Source organism: Carya illinoinensis, chromosome 5 (assembly GCF_018687715.1).
Source record: "Carya illinoinensis cultivar Pawnee chromosome 5, C.illinoinensisPawnee_v1, whole genome shotgun sequence".
NCBI lineage: Eukaryota > Viridiplantae > Streptophyta > Magnoliopsida > Fagales > Juglandaceae > Carya > Carya illinoinensis.
In genome coordinates, this window is record NC_056756.1 from 23,001,334 (window position 1) to 23,023,979 (window position 22,646).

Genomic DNA, 22,646 nt, shown 5'->3' on the forward strand with positions numbered 1-22,646 from the left:
ACCCTATTATTGGACTAAAATACTAAAATGTGAATAGAAATCATAGGAATTAATGTGTATTCTTAAATTGAATTTCTATTTACGTTGGGATACTCCTAAGCAGTTTTTTATGTCTAATTTCAGAGTTTATAAAAGAGCAAGTCAAGCCTAGCCAAATTCAAAGGAGGACATTCATGGGATTTGAGAGCAATTTGGAAGAAAAGAAAAAGAAAAAAAATCACAAAATGAAACCACAAGAAGTCCAAGTCCGAAATTCGCTGGGAGACAGTCTGGACATACTTTAGTCTTTTGACTGTATCTTTTTACTCATATATCGGATTGATGCGATTCTTGATGCATTGGAAAGCCATCTTAAAGGGTTATAACTTTGTCTCTAATAAGGATTTCCAAATTCGAACTCCTGAAAGCTGTACGTGGCTGCCAAAATAAGTCCTAAAATTTAGGCGATTTTTTTATGCGGAAATCAAGAGGACATTAGGGTTTCTTTCTTACCCTATATAAGCATATCATTAGCATGAAATGGAGGGGAGGAAGAGGCACAAGAGGCAGATCTGAAGAGAGGAGAAAATCACTTCCATGACCACCGTTCGTTTCAGTTTTCTCTGGAGATTTTTGTTGTTCATTATATTTATGGGTAACTAAATTCTCAAGTAGGGTTAGGGATGAACTTGCACATTAGAAGGTATTTCTAATTTATTCTTAATTCATGTATTTGATTTTCAATTGCTAAAACTCTTTTATTTTATCATTCTCAATTCATCGTTGATGTTTTCTTCTCCGAATAATCATAGAATTTATTATGTTTATGGATTCAGTTATGCTTTTTCTATTGAATGGATTAGTTCTTTGATTATGTTTGGATCAATTATTTATCTATATTGATTTAGTTTTTTGTTGCAATATCGCTTCCTGAATATATTGTCGTCATTGGATTTAATCAATAGGGGTAGTAATTCACGTTTTTTAAAAGTGGTGAATGTTTTTTTCAAAGGATTACATTTGATTTAAATCTGGTTTATAAATCTATACCTTCCGATTGGGAATTGAGGGAATTGAGTTCCTAATTGAGTTATCCAATGAATTAAGAATAATTAAAATACCAGATTTGTGCAAGGGATTCCCGACGCTCTACTGTTTCTTAAATTTGAGTACTTTTTCTGTTAATCACTTTGCTTCACTTGAATTTACATTTAAAATTAATCTTTGTTCTCTATTACTTATTTAATATTTTTTCTTTAGTTTCTTTGTTTCTCTTGCTATTCTTTTAATTTGTCTCCCTGTGGAATCAACACCCCAAAGCTGTGCTACAACTACCGCGTTATTCTTTGGGCGTAATCAGTGTTGAGAATATTTTAACGCTTCTCAACATACTTCACTACTATTTATTATTTTATTATTACTTTTCACTTACTTTTTACTACTATTTAATATTCTATTATTACTTTTCACCTACTTTTTCACTATTATTCATAACATATCTCAACACTTCACCAAAAACCCTCCCTGTATTTGTGTTGGTATTAGTATGCCGACAAGGCACCAATGAATAGTAATGCAACAGAATTCTGAAGGACCTTCTCAAGTGTGTAACTGGACAGGGTTCTAAAAAGACCTTCTTGGGCTACTTCGGCTATGTGATATATTACATCAAATCATATTAATTTATAAATTTATTTTTATAAAATCCCTTCATGATTAAAGCATTTCTCCTTCAAGCTTAATTAATTATCTCACTTGCAACACATCCTCTTTTTCTTTTCTTTTTGTAAATTGGTTACTTGTTCACTCTAGCTCCAATTTCTATTATAATATGAGAAATAATATTTGCACACCTTGGGTCACATCGCATTCTCGTTATGAAAAAAATGAATAAATATGATATTTATTTATTTTTAATGATGAATCATACTTTTTTTACTAAAGAAGTATGTGAGACTTGCATATTTTAAGGTGTGGTTTGGATGGTGAGTTGAGATGAAAGCTGAAAATTAAATAAATTATTGTTAGAAAATTATTTTGTAATATTATTATTGTTTTGAAATTTTAAATAATTGAATTGTTTATGATTTTTGTGTAAAAATTTAAGAAAGTTATAATGATGAAACGAGATATTGAGATGAAACACTTCTTGTATATATAAATTGGGCCTAAGACTCTATATACCTAACATGCATTGTGACCACAAGCAACACAGTCCCGTTCCAATCCCGTTGTAATAATCAACATTAACCACACTTTCGTTCTTAATCTCGAAGTTTCATCTCGTAAGTATTTGTGGGCTTAATTCATGAGAACGAGATATTTTGGCTGTCAGGTTAATTTCTTAGATGAATGTCCCTATGCATAAATCGACACATGACACATCAGAGTGGCAGACATCATGTTCTTGAGAATGACAGACCAATCAAATCCAAAGGATGTTATAATCCGATAATGCAATCCAAATCAAAGATAATAGCTCCAAACACAGTGAGACAATGCACAAGAGTTTATAACAAAAGAAAAAGAACATACATGATGCATTGCTGCTCATCAAATAGAATGTTATGGTAGTAACCTGTTCACACTGGCAAAATCTACGGTTATTGTTTTCATCTACAAAATTTATATTTCAAATCTTCCTCTAATCTTTCAATGAGAATGCTTCAGCTGCAAGAACATAGCCCACGAATTAATAAATTGTTCCACGGAATAGCTTGAATGGCACCCCAACATCGGATAACACTATATATAGTGCCTCGCGTTGTACACTATTATATAAGCTAGAGAAGATTAACAAAATAAACGGTCCCAAATAGAACAGAATAGACAAAGCAAAAGATACACATGCACACAGCCTTATTGATGAGACGAGGGTTTAATTTTTATGAATAGCTGATTTGGAAACTATATTTACAGCATCTTTTTAACAATTAGACTGTAGAGAAATTATCAGAATGCTTCAATAAAAACCTCTGTGTTGAAGTCAGAGGGAAAAGAACCTGAGACTGGGTTATCTCTATGCTTTATTGAGATTGTGCTGCATGTGAGAACAATGATAACACATAAATTATTCCAGATGCTAAGATAGAGCGACATTCATGAACTTACATTAAGTAAATGAGAATGCATTCAATTCAAAGGATGCACCACAAGTACGGACGAAAGACTCAATTCATTGCAATACATGGATTGCACTGAATTGGCGTTGAAGCCCTTATAAGGAGTTGAGAACAATGTCGCATCAGATGTAAAGCAAGTATATATATAAGTATGTCTATATAAATATATATTTGAATTTCGAATTTGAATTTTTGTAGAGTTTGTGATTTTCCACTTCTCCATCCAACGGTAATGAACCGTTAATGCTCAGTCCCTACAGTTTCTTATTTAAATTCTCACATATTCATTTTCTTTCTCTTCCACGCCCTCTCCTCTTCCCTCTCCGAACTCCACTCTGTCCCGCTTTTCCTCTCTCTCTCTCTCTCTCTCTCTCTCTCTCTCTCTCTCTCTCTCTCTCTCTCTCTCTCTCTCTCGGCTAGCCCCATTACAGCCCAACTCGGACCGTTGTCGCATCGTCATTCCTACTTAAATCAGCCCACACTTGCGGTAATATTTCCAGTCCCCTGAGATCGATTTCAATAAATGTGGTTTCTTTGTGTTGAAACCATACCGATCTGTTGGTTTTCTGGGTTTTGAACTATCTTGTTTTTTTCAACATACTTTATCTTGACTTTTAATTTTCAGGCTAGTTCTCATTCTTGGCCCCAGCCCAAAAGCATAAGATCTGCTCTTGGAAAGCTCAATGCGGTGGAGGATAAAATTCTTTCGATGGTATGGATGTTAAGTTTTTCTAGATTAGAATTTAGTTCTACCGCTCAGTTATTCATAGACACTGGGTTTATAACTGTATTTCGTTTTCTCCTTGGTCCTGTTATTTTTCTTAATATCGTTGTTGTTTGGTACTTATTCTTGAAGTACTCTAAGTTGTGCTTTCACCACGTCTTTTGATAATTATGTAATTTCCAATTCTGTTAAAAACCAAGGAAGATATGCTAGTTCAAAAAGGAAATTCTAATGCCGTAATCTGTACAACTGATTGCGTATACTTATCTTAGAAAGAAGATAATACATAATGACAAGTTGTAAATGCTGAGTTTTCCTGGAAAGATTTCTTTCTAATGTGATTTGTTTGCAAAGAGAATCCTAAGAGAGAGTTTAGACATATCCGTACTTGTTTACAGTGTGAGGCATACATGTGTACTCAGATAGATTAGTTGAGGAGGCTCAGAATGCAGTCCCTAACAGATTCAGTGTGGTAAGTTAGAAACTTATAGCTAACTTCTTCATATTTCAGTTTTAATCTTAGTTCCAAACCTGCTGGAACACCAGTGTCAGTTATGGGCATGAAACTTTTCTTGCTTGTACAAGTTGTGTATAAAACTCATAAAAATATATAGTAGATAATAATATGCTGGAAGAGGGAGGGAGAGGATATTGGGGAGCTTCTGCTAGCTCTTGCTGTGTTGAGGAGGGTGGCTTAGTTTTGGATGAAAAATGACAGAGAGAATGGCGACTTCACCTCTAGAACCAAATGTGCCAACTTAGCAGTTCAGGCTTTCTGTGCTGTTCCATTTTTGCATGACTAGCATTCTCTTTAGAGAGGGCTGAATGGTAGGTAAGGCCCACTGCCTGCCTGCTTTTAATCTAAAGGAGATGAGAGAGAGAACCTAAATTTGCTGGAGTTTCCCACATTTACATCGTTTTCATTATGTGAGAGCTTGTTGGAATCTCCCACATTTCTAATTCATGTTTTACTCTTGAATATGATAGTTTATACGGTTAGTAATGTTGCATTTGGCTTTTCAGAGAACAAATAAGTTTTGTTTAGCAAGTTAAACTTTAAAATGATCAAATAACAACTGGAGCACACTTCCCCTGCTTTTTCCATGTTTTAATATGTGCTTATTATGTTTTTCTTTCTTTTCAAACTACTTAGAAATTTGTTATTTGTATTTCAATATATATATATATATTAATATACTGTTTACATTCTTTATGTATTTTAGTTAGAGAAATACTTTTTGCAGTCGGGAAATACAGTCAGCATGCAGTCGTGGAGAAAAAAATGAATTAATACGAGACCTACATGAAAAAAAAAATTATTTTTATAACTTTTTTTTATTCATGTAGGTCCCCCTGAATATAAAATAAGTTTTTTATAATTTTTTTTTATTCATTACGTACAGCCGACTGCACGCCGACTGTATGTAGCAAAACCCTTTTAGCTATAAGGTTTGTGAGAGCCTGTGATACTATTTTGCTAGTATTTTTTTTTTTCGTCAAAAACTATTTCCTGCGGCTACAAATCACTGGCATTTTTTTTTTTCATCAGAGAAGTTAATTTGCCGCGATTTGAACAGACCCAAGTAAATATTTGGGATAATAAATATATTTTTAGCCGCAAATGCTTTTTTTGGTGATTAAAATAGCGGCAAATAACCATGCTGCTCTAATTTTTTTTTGGTTCTTTTTTTTTTCTATTTTCTTATTTTTCTCTTTTCTCGAAAATGTTTTGATGTTTTTTGGTTGAGGTTTGGTTGTATGAAGCTGAAATGGAATTGGGTTTTGTTCTCGAACACATTTGCAGCTTAGTTTTCTTGTATTGAAAATCGTGATTGATCTCCCAATTATTAATATAGAATGGCTATTTGTTTTGGCAGGTGCTTAGTGTCACCACCTAGATTTTTCTAGAGAATTTCCTAACCTTCTAAATGCCTCCAAGTCTTTTGTAATCTTGTGGAATTGTGTAGAGTCATCTAGAAGGGGCGTTATAGACAATTTAGAGTAGTGTTCCAGAAAGGGCGTTATAGACAATTCTAGAGTAGGAATCTAGAAAGTTCTTCACCCTTGGATTGATGACAAGTGTCACAATCCTAACCATTCTTTGTACCAAGAGTTCCCTATAAATAGAGGGGCTCTCATTTGTGTAAATCACCAAGCAATAAGAGAAACAAGTTCTCTAGAGCATCTCTCTCTATCTTCTCTCTCTAGTTTGTTCTCTATTGTCTTGAGTCCTTTAGAAGGCTTACTTAGGAGATTTGTGGGAGAGAAAGCCTCCTAAGGCCGCACGGGTCGAGTGAAGAAATTCTAAGTCCGTGACATTAGGCTGTTGCCACCAGAGGTTTATGTATGTGTTTTCTTGCCATTGAGTGCTTTACTGCTTTACTCGCTATTGCGAAAGTCTTGTTTTTTTTTTTTTTAATGTATTGTAGTATTTCTGACACCATGAAAATTAAAAAAAAAAAAAAATAGCAAAAGGAAACTATTGGCTATAAGAGTAGGTTTAGTTGGTCTAAAGTTGCTGAATCCCACTTTTAACATGCTTTATAGCACCTAGATCAATTCAGAATTTATCCGAGCTAGCTTTCCTTTTTGGGAAATCTGGCCTCTTTCCGGCGATTCGGCCGCCACCCACGGCCAACCACCACTTCCAATAGCTTCAAAATCATCCCTAGATCATTCTCTATCAATCCCAAGCCCTAGTTTGTCCCCGTTCAAAAGTGGGTTTTTCACAACCCACGGCCATAGTGAATTTTCACTGTGACGTTTCTTTTTCGCCGCCGTTTGCAACGCCTCGTGTTTTCTAAATTTGCCATATAACGCTGTAAGTATTTTCCAAACCCTATTTTCAGATTTAAATATATATTGCTCTTTCAATTAATTAATCTGCTGATTGGTTGATTCCGGACTGAGTCCGAGGAGTTCGGGGGTCGGATGGATGGAGGATGGAGTTGCCTGTTTATTTGTTTTATGTTGTTGGATTATTTTATTTTGCATTGATATGGCATTACATGGTGCATGCACGTGTGTTTTTGTTTATGTATGAAAAGCATGTGTATTGGCGTAAGTGGTCTTACGGGTGCGTGTGTATCACGACCCCAAGCCGGGATGGGGTATTATTCCGATGGAGCTCCTCTGGTCACTCAGGAGCGGAATAAACTGAGTGATGTCCCCTGAGTTGTCGCTAGACGACGGGAGCGGGGGCTAGGGGTTGCTTGGCTACGAACGCGCCGAGCGCGGAACCGGGCATCGCTCTACGCACCGACTCCGTGGCCCTTCGCTGGCGAGGGCTAGACGATGTTTGGTTACGAACGTGCGGGGCACGGAACTGGGCATCGCTCGTTAGGTGTCACATGCGTGGTGGTACTCTGCGGTATGGCATTGGAGCCAGGGTGTGCGGATGACCCCTAGGGGAGGTCATGGTGCATACGGTTAATATGGATAATGGTTTGAGACGGATATAGGCAAAATGTGACATTTGGCGTGTTTTTCGAAAAGGATGTGTTTTTGGGCCAAATGGGTTTTTGGCATGTGTGGAAAATTATGTTCTATGGGCTTTGTGCATTAGGCATGTTTCATGCATGTTGTTTGAGTTCTATATGTGTTTTTATATGGTAGTGTTTGGGTTTTACTTACCTGCGGTACCATTTTTGGTTCCGTAGCTTTTGGTGCAGAGTTAGAGGACGAAGAGGAGGAGGCTGAGCCCGAGGATGCGGCTCCGCCGGGTTGCTGATGCTATGCTTTATATTTGGTTTAAAACTGTATTTGTGTTTTTGTAATATTTTATTTATGTATGTTTTAAACAGCTTGTATTACGTTAAGAAAAATTCTGGTACTTAGTTATGACTTTCGTTATCCGCTGCGTGTTTCTTTGTGCACATTTGTTGCTTTTGCACACACTTGGCACCCGTCGATGGGATGGTGACCCGGGTTGTCACCATCCGGATGTCTCGATTTCCCCGTGTTCGGGCGTGGGGATTTGGGGGCGTCACAGCTTGAAGTTGGAGGATAAGTCTACCTTGTAGGAGACCTTCCCTATTTTCTTGATGATTGGGAATGGTCCCTCATAACGTCGTACAAGCCCCTTGTGTATGATGGGCCTCAAGGCAGATCAAGTCTTAAGGATCAATTACAAGATTAAGAGCCACGAAGATTAAGGGAGCAATGCAAGAATTGGTACAATCCAATTGGGATGAAACTAGCAAGAGCCCAACACACATGATGGGCTTAAAAGAATGAGAACCAGTTTTGATCCACTTGATCCAAGCTATGGAAGACACGACTTGAGCCGATTGTTATTAAAGACTATGGACTTATTTATTTCATTGAAATGACTTATTTTATTAGTAAAAGGAATTATTCTAGAATAATTGGGCTTGGGAGATGTCTAGCCCATATGTCTTATTTCTAATGAACTAGGGTTTTTGGGAAGGCCTTGTATTTTGGCCAAGGGCATATTTGGAAAGTTATTAATTTATGTGAACTAGGGTTTTAGAAGTTACTGTAGCGCGGCACTGTTCACGATACAGTACCCGCGGAACTATTCCTTTAGGGTTTTGGGAATTGTTTATTTAAGGCACTTGTAGCCTCATTTGAGAGGTAAGACATTTTTTATTGAATTTTCATTGTGAGTGAGTTTTCTCCTCGTGTTCTTAATTGAACTCTTGAACTTATCAAAGGTAAATCACAACCTTTGTGGCGTTCCTCGTTGTAATTTGGGTTCTTGAGACGGGATTTCATTGGGTCTAGATTTTAATAGAATCTAAGTTCTTGGAACGAGATTTCAACGGGTCTAAATTCTCCATCCATAGACTTGAGTTTGGCGTTCTTAGGTTTGTTTTCCAATATTGTTGTTGGGTCTCAAAGCGAGTCGATTGGGGTTCACATCATTTGGTATCAGAGCAAGGTTTCCAATCAGGTCTGATTCTATGTTTATTTGTTGTATCATTAATTCTAGAGCTTCATTGTTCTAGGGTTGCACAAAAAAAAAAAAAAAGTGCAGAAATTCGAATTTCCTAGGGCTGCCAAATTTTGGGTTTCATGTTCATCATCATAGGGTGGCTAAATTCCTTGTTTGAGAGCTGTCAAAATTTGCATCATCTAGGATTTGAAATTTCTAGGGTTTCATTGATTCCCTTCTATTTCCTTATCAATTTGTATGTATTTGAATTCAATTGTTTCATTATCACAATTGAATATTTCTGTTTGTGGTTGAATTTTTGAGAAAAGAAAATAAAAAGAAAAGAAAGGAAAGGAAAGGAAAGGAAAAGAAAAGAGAAGAAAGGAAAAGAAAAAAAAATTCAAAAAAAAAAAAAATTCAGAAAAAGAATGAGAGAGAAGGAAAGTAGAGGTAGCATATTCAGTGGTTGCTATATAGTTACAATAAAAGAGAAAGAAAGAAATTTGTTAATTGGGTCTTGTCCTTAAAGGGGCTGAATTACCTCTTGTTACCTCTTTCTAGTTGGTATCTTGTCTTATAGTTACCCTTCCATTCCAATAATTTCCTTGATTCCGTTGTCATTTTATTCATTCCGTGTTTTTCTTGTTCTTGTTTCTTGGATCTAATTATTAGTTGGGATAAAACAAGGTTGTATTGCCTTGATTTAGTTCAATTAGTTTTGGAAGAACTTGAGTGGGAAAATTCTTGAGGTAAAAGGCAAGAGAGTGTGAGATCATTATCGGGAAAAAGCCAATTAAGAGTGAAACACGAGTGGAGTGCCATTATTTGAGTGTAAACACGTGAGGGAGAGCGTGTGAGGTCTTTTGCCACTAACATTCTTTTTTGTGCAGCACATACAATGTCTCATTAAAGTGACTTATAACCAAAGATGATGTCAAACAATTCATTCTTTTTGTTGCAGTTCATGCAACAAAAGTTTGAAAGGTTAAATTTGAAGCTGGGGGAAGTGATGGATAAGATGGAACAACAAGCTGCATTGATTAGAAATTTGCAAAGTGGGAGAGATAGGAGGAGATGTGAGCCTAGTATTGAGAATAAGTACAATAAGAATGAAGAGTATGGCGAGTCTCTTGTTAGGCGTGCTCCCAATACAGAATTTAAGATGGATGGTATAGAGCAGCAAAGAGAGAACATTTTTCGTACTAGATGCCACATCAACAACAAGGTATGTAGTATGATTATTGATGGAGGGAGTTGTACTAATGTTGCTAGCACTACTTTAGTTGAGAAATTGAATCTACCTACTTTGAAACACCCTAGACCATACAAGTTGCAGTGGTTGAATGATTGTGGGGAGGTTAGGATAAATAAGCAAGTGCTAGTTTCTTTTTCAATTGGGAGGTACAAGGATGATGTACTTTGCGATGTTGTGCCTATGCATGCTGGCCATATTTTGTTGGGGAGGCCGTGGCAGTATGATAGGAGAGTGATCTATGATGGGTTTAGAAACATGTACAGTTTTGAAAATGATGGAAAAAGAATCAAACTTGCTCCTTTAACTCCAACACAGGTCCATGAGGACCAACTGAAGTTGAAAAGTGAGGTTGATCAAAAGAGAAATAGTGAGGCCAAAACCTCAAGAGAAGGAGAGAGTGAAAAGAACAAAGAGAGTGAAAAAATAAAGAGACTGAAGCAAAGAGAGAGAGTGAAAAGAAAAAAGAGAGTGAAAAGGAAAAAGAGAGTGAAAGAAAAAAAGAGAGTGAAAAGAAAAATGAGAGTGAAAAGAAAAGCTGGAGTGAAGAAAGTGAGAGAAAAACAAAGAGAGAAGTGAGTTTTTATGCTAAGGCGAATTTTACTACTAACGGATTTAATGAATCTTTGCCTAGTATTGTTATCTCTTTGTTGCAGGGATATAAGGTCGTAATTCCTAGTGGAGTGTTTAGTGGATTGTCATCTATTAGAGAGATAGAGCATTACATTGATTTTATGCCAAGTGCGACAATCCCTACTCGACCTTTCTTTGAAGAACATGAGTCCTTGACGCACTTGAAAGGACACTGTAAGTTGAATAGAATGCATGACAAGTGGGTGCAACTCATTGAGACATTTCCTTATGTAACTAAGTACACACACAAGGTAAAGAAAATTTTGTGGTTGATGCTTATGCAAGAAGGTACGTCCTTGTCATCATTATAGATGCAAAGTTATTGAGACTTGAATATGATAAGAACTTGTTTGTTAATGATGATGGCATGGCTAGTGTGTATGGAGTACGTAAGAAAGCATCGTTTTCTTATTTATATAGACTATATTGGTACTTGTTTAGAGAGAAAATACTTTGTGTGCCTACTAGTCTTATGCGTGAGTTGCTTGTGCATGGATGTGGTCTGTTGGAAAATTTTGATATAAAGGGAATTTTAGACGTGTTGGATGACCATTGGTGGGAGTACTACTTACCATTCATTGAGTTTGCATATAATTGGAATGGTCATTTTGGTGCAAAGAAAACTTTAGATGTGTCTCATGAGCATTTGTGGGAGTATCATTTGCCTTTCATTGGATTATTGGATGAACATTTCTTTTGGCCTAAGATGAAAAGAGACGTCAATTGCATTTGTGGCATGTGCATTACATGTAGGAAGGCCAAGTCTAAGGTTTTGCCACATTGGTTGTATACACCTTTACCCGTTCCTAGTAAACCATTGGTAGGCATATCTATAGACTTTGTTTTGGGGCTGCATACAACTAAAAGGGGTAGAGATTCTATTTTTGTGGTTGTGCATAGATTTAGCAAAATATCACATTTCATTCCATGTCATAAAATTGATAATACCACAAACATAGCTAACTTATTTTTCAGGGGGATAGTGCGACTTCATGGTGTACCTAGGAGTATTGTTTCTAATACTCAGCTCTTATGCACTGTTCTTCATAAGAATTTAAAAACTTGGGAGGATTGTTTGCCATTTAAAGAGTTTGCATATAATAGGACCTTGCATACTACTACTACTCATATTCTCCTTTTGAAGTTGTTTATGATTTTAATCCACATAATTATTTAACTCTGATACTTTTGTTTGTGGATGACAGAAGTAGCTTGGATGAACATTTCTAAATTCTTGATAAAATTAATGATATTTCATATCTCGTGGATCTTCGAGGTATGTATCATGTGTTTGCTATTTTCAATATTAATAATCTTTTTCCCTTTGATCCAGGTGGAGATTCGAGGTCGAATCCTTTTGAGGAGAGGGGGAATGATAGGCCCAAAGGCAGATCAAGTCTTAAAGGATCAATTACAAGATTAAGAGCCACGAAGATTAAGGGAGCAATGCAAGAATTGGTGCAATCCAATTGGGATGAAACTAGCAAGAGCCCAACACACATGATGAGCTTAAAAGAATGAGAACCAGTTTTGATCCACTTGATCCAAGTTATGGAAGACACGACTTGAGCCGATTGTTATTAAAGACCATGGACTTATTTATTTCATTGAAATGACTTATTTTATTAGTAAAATGAATTATTCTAGAATAATTGGGCTTGGGAGATGTCTAGCCCATATGTCTTATTTCTCTTATTTCTAATGAATTAGGGTTTTTGGGAAGGCCAAGTATTTTGGCCAAGGGCATATTTGAAAAGTTATTAATTTATGTGAACTAGGATTTTAGAAGTACTGTGGCGAGGCACTGTTCATGCTACAGTACCCGCGGCACTATTCCTTTAGGGTTTTGGGAATTGTTTATTTAAGGCACTTGTAGCCTCATTTGAGAGGTAAGACATTTTTTATTGAATTTTCATTGTGAGTGAGTTTTCTCCTCGTGTTCTTAATTGAACTCTTGAACTTATCAAAGGTAAATCACAACCTTTGTGGCGTTCCTCGTTGTAATTTGGGTTCTTGAGACGGGATTTCATTGGGTCTAGATTTTAATATAATCTAGGTTCTTGGAACGAGATTTCAACGGGTCTAAATTCTCCATCCATAGACTTGAGTTTGGCGTTCTTGGGTTTGTTTTCCAATATTGTTGTTGGGTCTCAAAGCGAGTCGATTGGGGTTCACATCAGTGTAGCTTTCTTGTGAACTTGTGTTGGCTCGACAAGATCTTTACTAACACCAAGTCGCCTATACGATATTCTGCGTGCCTCCTCTTTTGATCAGCCCACTTCTTCATCTTCTTGGTTGCTTTGTCTAAGTAGGAACGGGTCACATCCAATTGTTCGTTCCAAGACTTAGCAACCTTGAAGGCTGTCGGACAATTCCCCGCGTAGCTTGTCTCCAATGACTAGGGAGTAAGTGGTTGCTGTCCCATTACAATCTCAAATGGGCTTTTGTTTGTGGATTCACTCCTTTGTAAATTATATAAGAATTGAGCGACATTCAATAACTTAGCCCAATCGGATTGGTTGGCACTTACAAAGTGACTCAAGTATAACTCCAACAAGGCATTCACCCTCTCAGTTTGCCCATCTGTGTGAGGGTGAAAGCTGGTAGAGAAATGTAGGGCAGACCCCATAAGCTTAAATAGTCCCGACCAGAACTTTCCTGTGAAGCGAGGGTCCTGATCACTAATGATGCTCCGTGGTAAGCTCCAATACTTCACCACATGCTTGAAGAATAATCTTGGAGTTTCTTCAGCTAAGCAATCCTTAGGGGCCGCTATGAAGGTGGCATACTTGGAGAATCGATCTACCACCACAATGAGGGTACCGCACCCCTCGGATTTAGGTAGAGCCACTATAAAATCCATGCTCACACTTTCCCATGGGTGAGAAGGAATGGTTAGTGGTTCTAGTAATCCTGCAGGACTTTGATTCTCCACCTTGTCTTGTTGACACACAAGACAAGTTTTCACGTAGAGTTCCACCTCATCTCTCAATTGAGGCCAATAGTAGGAAGCTTCCAGCAAAGCTCGAGTACGTCGTTGGCCCGGATGTCCAGCCCACAAGGAATCATGGCACTCCTTGATAAGGTTCCTTCGTAGGTTTCCCCACTTTGGAACATAGATTCGCCGCCTGATGGTGTAGAGAAGACCGTCCTCTACCCAGAATCTCTTGGTTTTCCCTTCCTTAACCATGTTTACCAAGTTCTTGGCTAAGGGATCTTGCTCCATGCCTTCACGGATCATATCAAGTAGCTCCCCTTGAGCTGATGCAACAAGGTTGGCCTTGCTGGGTTTATCCTCCAAGACAAAATCAAATTCTGCCAAGAAGTCTTGCCACCTAGCTTGATTTGGGCTTAGTTTCTTCTGACTTTGGAAGTAACTAGTGGTAATATTATCTGTTTTGACCACAAAATGGGAGCCAAGCAGATAGTGTCGCCAAACTCTGAGGCAGTGGATGATAGCTGTCATCTGCTTTTCTTGCACAGTGTATCGCCTCTCAGTCTCATTGAGTTTGCGACTCTCATATGCAATGGGATGTCCCTCTTGCATGAGAACTCGCCCTATGGCAAAATCTGATGCATCTGATTGTACCTCAAAAGGTTGGTACAATCTGGTAGGGCCAAGACCGGTTCCTCCGTGATGGCTGTCTTCAGATCGTCGAAGGCTTTCTGACACCTTGACGACCACTCCCATGTCCTGTTCTTCTTGAGCAAGTCGGTGAGGGGGGATGCTCTTGTAGAGGATCCCTTTATAAATCTTCTATAATAGTTGACAAGCCCAAGGAAGGATCGGAGCTCGGTAACCTTAGTGGGAGGATCCTACTTCTTGATTGCCTCAACTTTTCCCACTTCCATGCTGAGTTTTCCACCTTGGATTTTGTGGCCAAGGAAATGGACTTCGTTTAGTGCAAATGAGCACTTTTCCTTCTTGACATAGAGTTGGTTTTCCTTTAAGACACGGAAAACAACCCTTAAATGCTCCACATGTTCCTCAAAGGTAGAACTATAGATGATGATATCATCTAAATAGACTACCACAAATTGATCAAGATAGGGATGGAAGATCTTGTTCATGAGTGTGCAGAAGGTAGCTGGAGCATTTGTGAGGCCAAAGGGCATCACTAGGAACTCGTATGCCCCATAGCGAGTCACACAAGTTGTCTTTGCTTCATCCCCTTCCACAATCCTCACTTGAAAATACCCTGATCTTAGATCAAGCTTGGAGAAGTATTTTGCATGGCCCAGTTGATCAAATAAATCAGCAATCAAAGGGAATTGGGTATCTGTTTTTGATGGTTACCTTATTTAGAGCCCGATAGTCAATGCACAGCCGCAAAGACCCATCATGCTTCCTTTGAAACAACACGGGTGCCCCGTATGGTGTCTTGGAGGGTTGGATGAATCCGGCATCAAGTAGCTCCTTAAGTTGCCTCCTTAGTTCTTCAAGCTCTGGAGGTGACATGCGATAAGGTGCTTTGGCGGGTGGTTTGGCGTCGGGTTCCAACTCGATCTGATGATCCACCTCTCTCCTAGGTGGTAGTTGCTTGGGCAACTCTGGCGGCATGACATCCTCATAATCCCTGAGGACCCTTTGGATTTCCTTGGGTGGAGGGGAGGAAATCTTCACTTCATCTTCCTCCATAGAAGCCAAGTAAGACACCTCGCCCTTCTTCCATCCTTTCTTGAATTGCATGGCGGATAGAAGCTGGGTGGTGTTTGGCTTGGACACGGTGGGTATCATGCATGGACCGCCCTCTAAGAAACACACCAAGTTGTAGTGGGGAAGAGACACTACATTGAACCGTCTCAAGAATTTCATCTCCAACATGATGTCGAAATCATCCATAGGAGCGACCGAGAAATCCACCGTACCTTTCCAAGTGCCAAGTTGTAGCTCCACCCAGTGAGCTACGCCATCAAGGGATTTGGCTTCAGAATTCACGGTCTTCAGCCATCCTTGACCCTTCTTAAGAGGAATCCCTAGCCATGTGGCCTCTTTCTTCTTAATGAAGTTGTGAGAAGCTCTTGAGTCGACCATGGCATGACTCTTCTTCCCATTGACGATCACCTCTACAAACATCAAGGATCCATCCTTAGTGGTTGGCTTTGTGCTTGCCTTGAGGGAGTTGAGAAGTTGTAGACACCCCAGGTGCGACTTCTCTTGAACTTCCTTCTCCTCCAACATAGCGTTGAGGGCCTTCCTCTTGGGACAATCTCTAGCCCAATGTGGTCTGTCACAAAGGAAACAAGCATCCTTTGGCTTTTTATCTTTAGAGTAGTCCTTCTTGCCCTCCTTTGATGTTGAAGGCTTGTCTCTCCGGTCTTTGTACTGTGGGAGCTTGAACCCCTTCGCTTCCCCACCCTTGTTGTGATTATCCTTTGAAGACTTGGGCTTTGAAGAGTTGTCACTCTTATGATACTCAAATTCTTCTAAGGTTTCTGCCACTGTCAGGGCGGTGGAGATGTCGTTGACCCCACGACGCTTGAGTTCTTGAGCCACCCAAGACTTGAGACCATCGATGAAGTTGAAGAGGAGATCTTCTTCACTCATGTTTGTGATTTGAAGCATGAAGGCAGAAAATTCCTCAACATAGTTGCGGATAGAAGAGGTGTGCTTTAACTCCTTCATTCTCTTCCGCGCATGAATAGCCACATTCTCAGGATAGAATTGCCTTTGGGTTCACGCTTGAACTCTTCCCAAGAATTAATAGTGCAAGTACCCTTCTCTATCTCGCTATGCTTACGACGCCACCAAGTACCAGCAAGATTAGTAAGGGAGAGAGAAGCAGTACGTACCTTGACATGCTCATCTTATATGTTCAAAGTTTCGAAGTAGCACTCCATATGCCACATATAACTGTCTAGTTCTTTGGCATCCGGCTTACCATCGAACTCTTTTTGTTTGGGGGTATCCACCCTTGGTGTCGCCATCATTTCGGCTCCGACGTCGCCCCCATTGGCCATTGCACGCTTGCACATAGCCCAATCCACCTTGGTCTCCTCCAGACCGACGCGGTGTTCCTCCATTTGCTCTTGGAGTTTTGTTAGCTCCCCCAAGACCCGGTCTTGGAAAGCAACGTTCTCAACACGCTGTGCCTCGATGGTGGGGTTGATGGTGCTCAGAATGGACTCCTTGAGCGATTCGGATTGTCCCTCCAATCCTAGCTCCTCCAAACCTTGCTCCACGATGTCAAGTCGGTCCCTGACATCCGCTACCGCCACCTCCACCCTCGTTACAGTGTTGTCAAGGGTGCTCACCTCCCTGTGAGACTGATCCCATTCTTTGATCTTGGCCAATATCTTGGCCATGGCCCTCTCGATGCCATCGAGACGAGACTCCATAGATGAGCTTGAGTCCATCGTGATCTCGCTTGGATCTGCCATCCCAACCTGGATAGCTCCGATACCAACTGTCACGGACTTAGAATTTCTTCACTTGACCCGTGCGGCCTTAGGAGGCTTTCTCTCCACAAAGCTCCTAAGTAAGCCTTCTAAAGGACTCAAGACAATAGAGAACAAAGCTAGAGAGAGAAGATAGAGAGAGATGCTCTAGAGAACTTGTTTCTCTTATTGCTTGGTGATTTACACAAATGAGAGCCCCCTCTATTTATAGGGAACTCTTGGTACAAAGAATGGTTAGGATTGTGACACTTGTCATCAATCCAAGGGTAAAGAACTTTCTAGATTACTACTGTAGAATTGTCTATAACGCCCCTTCTAGATTACTACTCTAGAATTGTCTAAAAGGCCATTCTCTAGTGGGTTCTATATCATTCTAGAATATTCCACACAATTCTACAAGATTACAAAGGACTAGGAGACTCTAGAAGGTTAGGAAATTCTCTAGAAAAATCTAGGTGGTGACATTAGGCTGTTGCCACCAGAGGTTTATGTATGTGTTTCCTTGCCATTGAGTGCTTTACTGCTTTACTCGCTATTGCGAAACTCTTGTTTTTTCAATGTATTGTAGTATTTGTGACACCATGAAAATTAAAAAAAAAAAAAAAATAGGAAAAGGAAACTATTGGCTATAAGAGTAGGTTTAGTTGGTCTAAAGTTGCTGAATCTCACTTTTAACATGCTTTATAGCACCTAGATCAATTCAGAATTTATCCAAACAATCCTTATTTATTTTTCTTTTTAAAAGTGAAACATTGTTGTTTCATACATTAATGAAGCGGACGATTACAACTTTTGACCTGTAAAATACAAATCAAATTCTAACATTTTCTTGCTCTCCAGCCCACAAATTTCTTTACAACTGACAGGGTCTTTGATGGGCCTCAAGGCAGATCAAGTCTTAAGGATCAATTACAAGATTAAGAGCCATGAAGATTAAGGGAGCAATGCAAGAATTGGTGCAATCCAATTGGGATGAAACTAGCAAGAGCCCAACACACATGATGGGCTTGAAAGAATGAGAACCAGTTTTGATCCACTTGATCCAAGCTATGGAAGACACGACTTGAGCCGATTGTTATTAAAGACCATGGACTTATTTATTTCATTGAAATGACTTATTTTATTAGTCAAAGGAATTATTCTAGAATAATTGGGCTTGGGAGAGATGTCTAGCCCATATGTCTTATTTCTAATGAACTAGGGTTTTTGGGAAGGCCTTGTATTTTGGCCAAGGGCATATTTGGAAAGTTATTAATTTATGTGAACTAGGGTTTTAGAAGTTACTGTAGCGCGGCACTGTTCACGCTACAGTACCCGCGGCCGTTTTGGGAATTGTTTATTTAAGGCACTTGTAGCCTCATTTGAGAGGTAAGACATTTTTTATTGAATTTTCATTGTGAGTGAGTTTTCTCCTCGTGTTCTTAATTGAACTCTTGAACTTATCAAAGGTAAATCACAACCTTTGTGGCGTTCCTCGTTGTAATTTGGGTTCTTGAGACGGGATTTCATTGGGTCTAGATTTTAATATAATCTAGGTTCTTGGAACGAGATTTCAACGGGTCTAAATTCTCCATCCATAGACTTGAGTTTGGCGTTCTTGGGTTTGTTTTCCAATATTGTGTTGGCTCTCAAAGCGAGTCGATTGGGGTTCACATTAGTCTTGTCCAATGCCTTCAGACTAGGACTGTTCAACCATGCTGGATTTAAGGTCCGGAACCCGGATAACCTGATTCCGGTTCCGGGTTTCGGACCGGATTAAATCTGGGCCGAAATCCGTATTATAAACTCCGGATCTATCTGGTCCAGATACGGGCTGTCTAACCCGGGTACCGCTTTTAAAATCCGGTACCCGGTTTATATAAAAACCAAACTCACTCATTGTCATTAGGTTTTCATCGTCTTCAGCCTTCCGCCCCCTTTCGCTTCATCTCTCTCACTCTCTCGCTGAAACCTAGCTGACTCTACCGATCAAAGTGTCGTCTTCAACTTGGTGCCTTTTCATCCTCGTGTCGTCGTCTCTGTCTTCCTCCTTGTCTCGCTCTCTCTTCTCTCACTTTCTATCTCATGCCGAAACCCTAGCCTGCTCTGCCGATCAAAGAGTCATTTTTATCACCGTGCCTTCGTTTTCATCCACGGGTATGTCTTATTCTCTTTGTTTTTTTTTTTCCCTCCTTGTTGATTTTGGGTTTGTTTGAGGAATATTTTTATGGGTAAAGGGTCTACTTCAGTTGAAACCCTTAACCGTATATTTAAGTGTTATATATGTTTAATATTTTTATGCTTTGAAATGGTTGCTAGATCTGCTCTCTTTGCTTTTAAACTTGTGTTTTTGTTAATATATAGAATTTTATCATCCAACAAAATTAAAATTATGATCATGTGAAACTTCAGAGATCTATATTGCATGCATTGATTATCGGGTAATTAACTTGACCAATATTAAAATAAGTGCATGGGTATTAATTATTAAATTTTCATGAACAGGTATAAATTTCATTTATAATTAATATATTTTCATGGCGTACGTATATATGTGTTTGATCTTCCATTCAAAGCCCTAAAAGTACTAGTACCCAGTACTTACTAATATAACAATTTCTAAAAGGTTGGACATTATTGCTAAAAAGTTTTAACATTATTGTTTAGCTTAGATTCTTTGTTATATTATTTTGTTTGTTGTGATTGGTGGTGAATAAGGTTTTAGAGACTTCTATGTATGCACCAATTCACGTGTGACCTCCATGTATGCCCTTTAATGCACTTAGAAGGTTGTTAACATTGATTCTTCTATATTAATGTGACTGCTCCTTGTTTCAGAGTATTGACAAGCATGAATTTGACGGGCTTACAAATTCGAGAACTTAGCCTCTTCTATTAGATAATAACCTACTTGAGGTTCATTGATTAGCATATCCAAGAATGGTAACTCTAATAATGCCTTAAATAGCTAGTACCAACTAGAACCCGATCTCAATTAAGCCTGCACCTAATCTATTAATTTTTAAAAACAACATAGATTATGAACAATTACTCATTACATTAACACCAGAATTGCCCTAAAATCATTGGGTTTTTGTTTTGGAAGAGCTTTTGTTTTGTTTTTCCTTCTTTTTTCTTTCCTGTGAATTTTTTCCCCTTTTGGTTTGCAAGCCTGATTGTCTTTTGACCTTTTCTTTGTTTTAACCAATTTTTGAAATCAGATGAGAAGCTTGTCTCTTAAGACCACCATGGGGAGACTAGTGCTGTTTAGAGGGCGTTTTACCTTCCAATTGTCGCATTTTCTTGCTGTTTAGAGGCCGTTTTACCTTTTGTTCGTTAAATGCGTAGATGTCACGCTTCCTTCATCGGAGAAATGAAGCCTATTTATCTTTTTCATCTGTGCTATGATGTGTTGTCAAATATCACAAAGTCCAAACGTTTTGGCACTTTCATTGCTGCTATTGTTTTGTTTTGTCAGATTTATCTGCACCTCGCTAACGATATGAAGTCTATTTTTGTAGGAATTACCTCACATTGCTTTGGCTTCCAAGGTAATATTGATGGAAGGATATCCAAACAATTATATGATTTTTTTGTGGAATCCAGATACAATTATGCCATTTTGTAGGATGTGTGCTTTCAGATTTATGTCATTTTCATGCTATTTTATTTTTTGCAGGATCACTTTCAGGCCAATCACTTTAAAGTTGCTATTTGGTGTGGAAATTAAATTACTAATTTTGTAATTTATATATTGTAATTTGGTATTTTGTAATGTAATGTATATAAATAACAAATATATAATATAGTGGATTGTATTGTAATGCATGCATACTTGCATAGATGAATATTGAAATATTTTTTGGTTTTACATGCATTTTTATTGAACTTTGATATAGGAGCTGATATTTTTCAACTTCTAAAGTGCACAATCAAATTTTTTTCTTTTGTTTTTTATAAAAACAATCAAAGCTATATGTGAAAATATTGGATGCATTTACGCTTTTATATGGGTTTAAAAAAAAAAAAAAACCGGGTTCAATCCGGAACCTGGAATCCGGGTCTTGAAAAACCTGGATTCATTCGGGTTCCGGCCCATTTCTGATCCGGATTAACCCGGTCCGGGTTTCGGCCCGGATTTGAAATCTGGATTCCGGTTTGGGTCTACCCGGATTCCCGAGTCGGAACTCGGATGAACAGGCCTACTTCAGACTAACTGTCTGAGAGACAGGCCTCCAAACTAATCGTCTGAGAGACTTAACTCTATCATAAGACAGTCCACACAACTCCTCCTCCCATGGAGTGGAGTACAAAACTCTACAGACCCTCGGTCCTAAAGACTGTTTCCAACTACTACCTAAAACAAACTAAATAACCAAAAATACAAGAAAAACATTCAAAAACACGTGATACACTGAGAAAACTAAAATACATGGCCTGAAGCCCAGCCCAGCCCAAACAAAAGCCCAGCCTATTGGGAGAGCCACTTAGGGTTTCATCGCTTATTCCAACTGCTCCCTCTCCGTGCCACGTTCTCCCTCCAAGCAGGTGTGGAGACCACCAAGTGTAGAGTTCTCCTCCAAGCTCACGGCTCCAAACACAACATTATACATTAAAGCCAAGTTGAAGGAGCACAACGGAGCACTATTCCTTTCTTTTCTACTATTGTGTAGTACATGAGCTGCTGTGCCGACCACCGCGAAGCACGGAGAGCACCAGGAAGCCTTCTTGACGTGACCTAGAGTCGCTGCTCATACCACCAACTCTCTGTTCTTTCAAAACAGAGCAGCACGCCTCTCATCAACTAGCAGTCCCGCCTCGCCTTAGTCCATCGCCATCAACCTTGCGCAAAACAGGGTAGCCAGCCTCTCACCCCACGGCGAGACCACCATGCCTATGTCTTCTTAGGCTATGGATGTTTCTTGCCTCGATTTTTAATTGCTAAAACTCTTTTGTTTTATCATTCTCAATTCATCGTTGATGTTTTATTCTCCAAATAGTCATAGAATTTATTATATTTCTGGATTGAGTCATGCTTTCTCTATTGAATGGATTAGTTCTTTGATATTTTTTGGATCAATTATTTATCTATATTGATTTAGTTTTTTGCTGCAATATCGCTCCCTGAGTATATTGTCGTCATTGGATTTTCTCAATAGGGGTAGTAATTAACATATTTTAAAAGTGGTGAATGTTTTTTTCAAAGGGTTACATTTGATTTAATTTTGGTTTATAAATCTATACCTTTCGATTGAGAATTTCCTAAATTGAGGAAATTGAGCTATCTAATGAATTAAGAATAATTAAAATACCAGATTTGTGCAAGGGATTCCCGACACTCTACTGTTCGTCAAATTTTGAGTACTTTTTCCGTTAATCACTTTGCTTCATTTTAATTTACATTTAAAATTAATCTTTGATTTCTATTAACCATTTAATATTTTTCTTTAGTTTCTCTGTTTCTGCTACTATTCTTTTAATTTGTCTCCCTGTGGAATCGACACCCCAAAGTTGTCCTACAACTATCGCGTTATTCTTTGGGCATAATCATGATTCAAAACTTGTTTGTTCTTAGGAATGTATTATGAACATGTAATAAGAAAGATTTGGAATTTTGGAGTTCTTGGTGATGTTTTTAAATTGGTTAAACCTTGAGATTCA

General features: G+C 38.5%; 1 long non-coding RNA gene across 1 annotated transcript; it reads left to right on the top strand.

The window, feature by feature from the left end:
- Positions 1 to 3,323: 3,323 nt before the first annotated feature.
- On the top strand, positions 3,324 to 7,532 carry LOC122311873. Its single transcript, XR_006242895.1, has 3 exons — positions 3,324 to 3,588; positions 3,727 to 3,813; positions 7,485 to 7,532. It is a non-coding gene; the product is annotated as an uncharacterized LOC122311873 (long non-coding RNA).
- Positions 7,533 to 22,646: the final 15,114 nt, after the last annotated feature.